General features: G+C 38.4%; 1 long non-coding RNA gene across 1 annotated transcript; it reads right to left on the reverse strand.

Moving 5' to 3' along the window:
• Nucleotides 1-3,874: 3,874 nt before the first annotated feature.
• Nucleotides 3,875-6,239, reverse strand: LOC143858677 (uncharacterized). Its single transcript, XR_013238997.1, has 3 exons — nucleotides 6,111-6,239; nucleotides 5,998-6,014; nucleotides 3,875-4,112 (listed from the first exon to the last, which is right to left on the reverse strand). It is a non-coding gene; the product is annotated as an uncharacterized LOC143858677 (long non-coding RNA).
• Between the last annotated feature and the right edge of the window lie 1,491 nt (nucleotides 6,240-7,730).

Raw genomic sequence — 7,730 nt, forward strand, 5'->3', positions numbered from 1 at the left:
TAGATCTATCTTTGTGTGCAGAGTTGGAAAAACCGTTTGAGGAGGAGGAGATTGAGAGAGGGGTTTTTGCTCTGAGCAAAGATAGAGCTCCGGGGCAGGACGGTTTTTGTCTTGCCTTTTTCCAATCTTGTTGGGAATATGTGAGAAATGACATATTAGATTTTTTCATGGAGTTTTTTAATGGTATGGAGCTGGACAAGGGCACGGGGGCTACCTTCATCACTCTTGTTCCTAAAGTAGCGGGGGCATCAAAAATTGCAGATTTCCGTCCTATTAGTCTTGTGGGTAGTTTATATAAAATTTTGGCTAAGGTTCTAGCGGAGCGATTGAAGAAAATTCTACCGGTAGTTATCTCTGATTATCAAAGTGCTTTTGTAGCGAAGAGACAAATATTAGATTGCTCCCTTATTGCCAATGAGGCCATAGATTATTATCGTAGGCTCAAGTTGAGAGGAATTATTTGCAAATTAGATATGGAAAGGCTTACGATAGAGTGGAATGGGACTGTTTAGATTTCCTGTTTGCTAAAATGGGTTTTAGGAGTAGATGGCGCAGATGGATTATGTCCTGTGTATCCTCAGCGTGGTTTTCAGTGTTGTTAAATGGGTCTCCTAAAGGCTTTTTTAAGTCTTCTCGTGGTCTTCGGCAAGGGGACCCTTTATCTCCCTTCTTGTTTGTCATCGTGGCGGAAACTCTGAGTAGATTGTTAGCTAAAGGATGCGATGTAGGGTTGTTCAATGGCTTCAGTATTGGGAGAGACTGTGTGGAGGTCTCTCACCTCCAGTTTGCGGATAATACGCTCTTGTTCTGCGTTCCGGAGAGATCCCAAGTGTTAAATTTAAAGTCCGCTTTGAGATGTCATAAAATGTTAACGGGTCAAAGATCTAATTTTCATAAGTCTAGATTGTTTGCGTTGAATGTCCCCTTGGATGAGGCTCTGGAGTTCGCGAGGTTATTGGGTTAGGAGATGGATAATCTTCCGGTCTCGTATTTGGGTCTGCCCTTGGGGGTTGGAAGACCAAATAAGGCATTTTGGGAGCCGATTTTAGAAAGGATTGGGCGTAGGTTGGATACTTGGAAGAGAAATTTAGTATTGAGAGGTGGAAGATTGGTTTTAATCAAGGCAGACTTAGCAAATATTCCTGTATATTTTATGTCTCTTTTCAAGTGTCCTGTCAGTGTCTCGTTGAGGATTGAAATGATCCAACGTAGATTTTTGTGGGGAGGTAATGAGGACAAAAAAGGAATCTCTCTGGTGAGTTGGAAGGATGTTTGTGTGCCCATCAAGGTGGGTGGTTTGGGTATTAGAAGATTTAGGGAGTTTAACCACGCTTTGCTTGGAAAGTGGTTATGGAGAATTGGCGAAGAAAGATCTCATTTGTGGGTTAGGGTCATTTGTAGTAAGTATGGTTGTCAACCTGGAGGGTGGGAGTCTTTCGATAATTTTAAGTCAAAGGGGCTAACGGTGTGGAGAGATATTTTAAAAATGTCCCCCCTATTCAACCTGAATATTAGATTTAGGGTTTATGGAGGGGATAGAGTTAAGTTTTGGAGTGATTTATGGTGTGGTGATAGCTCGCTCAGGTTGTTGTTCCCGGAAATTTTTCGGGTCGCAGTGAATAAAGAAGCTATGGTGAGTGAGTGTATGGTTAGTAGGGATGGTGTTTGGGAATGATGCCCGGCTTATAGAAGAAGGTTCTTTGCTTGGGAGTTAGATTCTGCGGCTAGACTTAGGAGGCTTCTGGATAATGGCTACATTAAAAGAAAGGGGATGGATAAGAGAATATGGACTGCAGATTCTTCTGGGTTTTTTTCTATCAGATCTTTCTATACGAGCCTGATGCCCTGCCCGACTCCCTCTTTTTCAGCAAAGGTGTGAAAATTTCATTGTTCGCCGCGGGTTAGTATCTTTGGTTGGGCCGCATGTCGCAACAGGATTCAAACCATTAACTTTCTGAGAAACCGAGGTATGTGGCTTGTTGGTCATTGCCCCCTATGTCTTGCGGATGGGGAATCTGCGGATCATCTATTTATGCATTGTTCGTTCAATGGTCTATATGGGGTCGCATATTTCTGAGATTTGGGATCAGCTGGATTTTCCCTAGATCTATTGAATTGTTGTTGCAACAATGGAGCTTTATGCCTTGGAAGAAGAAAGGGAAAATTTTGTGGGAAGTATGCTTGCTTGCCACTTGGTGGGTGGTATGGAAGGAGAGAAATGCGCGGATGTTTGAGGGAATGTCCAAGGCTCCTCATTATCTTTATATGCGGATAATTGCTTTGGTTATTAATTGGACGAGATGCCATCAATCTTTCCTGTTTGTCTCAGCGTTTGATCTTTGGGAAGGATGGGGGGTGGTGTGCTTGAGTAGTGAGTGGGCTAATAAAGTTGTGCAGAGATGGCAACCACCGCCTCAAGGAGTGTTAAAAATAAACTTCGATGGTGCTTTCTTTGGGAATCCTGGTCCAGCCGGGGTGGGAGGTTTATGTCGTGATGATGCCAGCAAGGTTCTTTGGTCTTTTTGGGGCCCTTTAGGTGTGACTGACGCTACGGAGGCGGAAGTTCAAGCGGCTTTCAATGGCATAAAAAAGGTGAGTAGGGACCGTCCGAAGAGTGTAATTGTTGAAGGGGATTCGTTTAATGTTATCCGGTGGCTGAGGGGGGGGGGCTCCACCTTGGAGGTTTTTGGATCTTTTTGACGAAATGGAAGATATATTGGCGGAATCAGATATTGAGTTGATTCATGTTAGAAGGTCTACTAACGAGAAGGCGGACGCTTTGGCTAGAAGAGGGGTGGTATGCATCTCGATGAATTGGTCTGATCAATTTCCTATTTGATGGCCTAGTCATCTTGTAATTAGTTTTATTGTTTTTCTGTATCTTTGGGTATTCCCTTTCTGGTGTCCCTTCTGTTTCTTTTATAATATATGCCATTTCAAAAAAAATAAATTTGTATGACAATTACTATGAACTTTTCCAATTAGAAAGTAGTTTTTCACTTTACAAAAGTTTGCAATGAAACCTGAAGAACTTATATTTTGAAACATTCGAGTTTCATCCTGTGGACTGTATTGTGAAGGATTTCAAGACAGGGACCCAGACACATGACCTGTGATTACTCTGAAAAACACTTCTTTCCTTTATTACCCTGGCAGCTTTGCCACTTTAGATTAATAGGCAACTTTTGTTCGAAAACCGTGTCCCGCTCGACCCTGTAGGTACTCTTGTAAATATTTTTGGTGAGAGGTTCTTGTGCCCAAATCGGTTAGCCTAGATAAGAATACCAAGGAGCCCCACCCAGGTAGGTATCCGTCTAACAAGACCCATGTGACATGTGTTGTTATGTAATATTTCATGTTTATCAGTCTCTATATCATGACATTTCATGCTAGCTACCTGGATCTAATTTTCCAGAATTATCTAAGATATATAAATTTCCTGAAGCACAAGAAAGAAGAGCAGAACTAAGAAAATACACATGTGATGAAGCTAAACTTAGCATACCATATATTTGTGGATAGTCTTAAGAGGGCCCGATGCCCCGATGGCTGTCACCCTCATGTTCTAGGAACTGACCCATTAACCCAATGTTTGTTGAGGTGTTCATCGCCATCATTCCTTCATCATTGGTGTTATCCCACCCAAGTTTGGCGTCCATTGGAGTGATGTTGGTGTTTTGGTATTTAGAGAGTTGAAATTTCATGCTGTTGAGCTCCATCTGGAGCTGGCTCAATTGGTACTGCAAACGTGATATTACACCAACACTACCAAAGACAGGGTCCCGAAGGCGTATTTCAGCCTCGTAAACTAAGGAATTCACTGCGTCTTCGCGCTGGTGGGGGAGGAGGTTGCTGAGGAGCTTGGCAACATTGTTCACTGCATAGACCTGGTGGATCTTGGCGAATTTCTCTGCAGGCTGGTCGGAAGGGAAATAGGGTGTGAAAATGCAATCAGGCAAGCATTTGCGTCGGAGGAACTTGCATGCCGCACAAGGGGTGTAGGAAGATGCCATCTGAGTTGTGTCAGACATAATTCTTTCAAATAGATGGGGGTTTTGTGGGGGTTTTTCAGATCAAATAGCTTGAAAGAGAGATGTATAATGCAATTGAAGCTGTAACAAGGAAGATAAAAAAAAAATGTTACAGTACAATGAAAAGTAGCTTGTATTATTTTTATCTAGATTGATTAACTAGCAAGTGAGATATGTCATGCAATTACATATGGGATGGGGTGTTAAAGTAAAAATGAACAAATAACACATCTCTAACAGCTTAGCTTTTGGGGTAATTGGTTGTTTATAAGATATTAAGGGGCCGTTCGGATATGCGGATTTTAGAATCCAGGTTTTAGTTTGAAAACAGTGTCAAAGAGGGTTCATGATCAAGCTGTTGTATGCTGTCCTGACAGTGTTTCTAGGATTATAAGTAAGAAATCCATGTTTTAGAAATCTCTCCCTTATCCCGAGATTTCTAAATCCTGGAAACATGGGAGGATCGCCTGCTCTCTTACTGTCGGAAAGAAGGGCAGGAAATCAGAAAACAACGGCTAGTCTCTTTCTTCTCTTGTCTCCCATCTACAATTTTGAAGAAATCTAAGATTCTAAAATCCACGTTTCCAAACGGCTCCTAAAGATCTACGTGTACTGCCAACCCAAAAGAAGAGGGGAGACACATGAGGGGGAGTGTTAATTAAGTAATCGGTGTTTTGACGGGTGTTATTCAATCTTTTATACTTTAACACTCCCCCTCACGTGTGGCCCCTCTTTTTAGGGTTGGCCTACACATGGCACATGTGGCCACTCTTTTGGGTTCGCCATTAAATATGGATTTTAATATCAAGGAAATATGAACCCTCTGATACCATGTCAAACAACCAATTACTCTAAAAGCTTAAGCTGTTGGAGATGGCGTTATTTAATATCTTATACTTAAAAATACCTTCAACCGATTAAGCTTTTGGAATAATTGGTTGTTTCACATGGGGAATATTTGAAATTTTTTCTTTTTCCCTTTGCCTATAAAAAAATAAAGAAAAGAAAATGCTAAAATATAGGGTCCAGATCAGTGACGTATTTGGCATTGTATGAACTAATTTTGTCAAAAGATCAGCAAATGCGGTGCAATTGCAGGCAAGGAGAGGAATGTGATAAATTCCAGAAGTATTTTACTTGAAGTAGCTGAAAAAACTTCAAATTAGTGCTACAAGAATAACTTAAAAAAGGGAGTGGCAAAAGAGTAATGTTCAATGTTGTGCAATTGCAGCTCCAATGAGGAACCCACAAAACAAATAGAAGAAACCCTATTGTGCTAGAATTACAAATTTTGAATAAATTAGGTTGCAGTTCATAGGATTTTGTATAGATTGATTAACTAGCAAGAGAGATTTGTGATGAAATTATAACTGGGATGGCCGGATGGGGGACATTTGAAATTCGGATTTTTTTTCTTTTCCCATTGTCTGTACATAGAAAAGAAAGAAAAAATGCAAAAATATGGGGCCAGCATTAATACAGACGCTTAATTTCTACAAAAGTGTTTTAAAATTGTATTTTGCAATGTCAAGTGAAAAAAAAAAAATTTCAGTTAGTGATATGTGGACATCAAATAAATTGAATTAAAAATTCTCACCTCTAATGACACCAACATCAAAATATTGATAGGAAGACAATGGTGAAGAATATTATTGAATGAAAAAAAAAATGTCATCAAACAAACATTAAAAAATATATAACACACTTCCAAAGATCCGAATAAATTTGATTCGAATGGTAACCCTTTTCCTTTCTGTATTTTTTTTTTGTTACTGGAGTTTGAGATCGTTTGATATTTCCATTGATTCAACCAATCTTTTCTTCTTTTCCTTTTTTTTTCTTTTGTCTCTGGTTTGTAATTTTTGAGTAAATTTAAGAGGCAAGAGACAAACCTGTAAATAGGCGAAGATTAGGATCTGAATAGATTTATGAAAGAATTAATAGGATTTAAATCTGTTGGACGTACCGAGAAAATTTCGGCTGCTGGAAATAAGAAAGAAATGTCAGTTTCCGACCACTAGGTCTATTAAAAAGCATTTTGATAGCGCGAAATATATAGAAGAGTTTGGATGATTTTACCACTGCTCTTGGATGATCAAAATGAAATGTTCTTTTGTCTCCTTCGTTACTTCTTCACGCAAAGTTCTCCTCTTCTCACCTTCATTTTGCTTCAGTAGAGATGGATTTTGCTCCTATTAGAAGGAAAACACAAAGGAGAAAGAGTATAGAAAGAGTATCTATAGTGAGATTACAGTAACGGACCAGTTTGCCTCGTGGCCACATGAGCGTGACGTGACATGACCTCTTCTTAGAGTTTGTGAGATATTTAGGGCTGTCCTTTTCCAAAAATAGAACTAATGAGATATATACATTGAAGCCCTTTTAATACGATTAATGCAAACCACCATATTCATGTTTGAATGTGAAGCCTGCCATTAAAGAAAAAGAGAAAATACCAAAAAAAAGGGCTTTGATATGACAATGACCTGTCAAGAGGGGAAAAGTTCTAAATGACTAATGTAGAGTTATTTTGATGAGAATACCCTTACCGTACGTTTTTCTCTCTCCCTCTCCCTCTCTCTCTCTCTCCCCCTATCAAATCAAATTACAGGCTATGATTACCTTCAGTTGTTCTATTTTGAAATTTAAGAACCCCAAACCACTTTACAGTATACACCCACCTCTCTCTCTCTCTCTCTCCGGCGGTCTTCTCCGGCACACTCTCTACCTCTCTCGCCGGTCCTCTCTCTCCCCGTCACCGACACAAAAGAGGTTGGTACCCCTCTCATTGTGACTTTCTCCTTCAGTTTTTTCAGTTATTGTTCCCATAAAGTCTAGAAAACCCCTAGAGTTTGAGAAATAAATGGTTTGATGCAATAATATTTGAGAATTCATTGGGTTCAAAACGTAATATATAACAAATCAGTTAACAAAACTCCTAATCTTTTTAAAGATCAATGGTTTATACAAATAATTTTTCAAAGATCAATGGTTTAAATCAATAATTTCTGAAACATTAATGGTTTAAACCACTAAGTTTTGAAAAAAATGGTTTAAATCAATATTCGTGAGAAATCATTTTTTAAAACCCTTAATATATCGAAAATCAGTTGTAATTTTTCAAAGATCAATGGTTTAAACCAATAGTTTCTCAGAAATGATTTTTTAAACCCATAATCTACATGGTTTAAACCACAAATTTTTAGAAAATCAATTGGAAAATTCCTAATTTCTGCAAAATCAATTGTTTAAACCTACAGTTTGTGAGAAGTTATTGATTTAAACCACTAAGTTTTGAACTATTAATGGTTTAAACCAATACTTTGAGTGAAATGTCTGCTTTAAAACCTAAAATCTGTTAAAAAAACCCCTAATTGTTAAACAATTAATGATTTAGACCAACAATTGATAACAAATTATTGGTTTAAACCCCAAGTATTTTGTAAATCTATTGATAAAGACCTACATTTTCACAAATCAATGGTTTAAACTTATAAGTTCACAGACATTATTGGTTGAAACCCCTAAATTGGGAGAAATCATTGGTTTAAACCCCTAATATTTCTGAAACCACTTAAGAAAACCTCTGAATTTAAAAAAATCAATGGTTTAAAACCTATAGTTTCTAACCCATTATTAGTTTAGACCCCTACAGTTTGAGAAATAAATGGTTTGAAGCAATAATTTGTTAAAGTTCAA

Source organism: Tasmannia lanceolata, unplaced genomic scaffold (genome assembly GCF_043159265.1).
Source record: "Tasmannia lanceolata isolate RefF3 unplaced genomic scaffold, GAP_Taslan_0.1 ptg000026l, whole genome shotgun sequence".
Classification (NCBI taxonomy): Eukaryota; Viridiplantae; Streptophyta; class Magnoliopsida; order Canellales; family Winteraceae; genus Tasmannia; species Tasmannia lanceolata.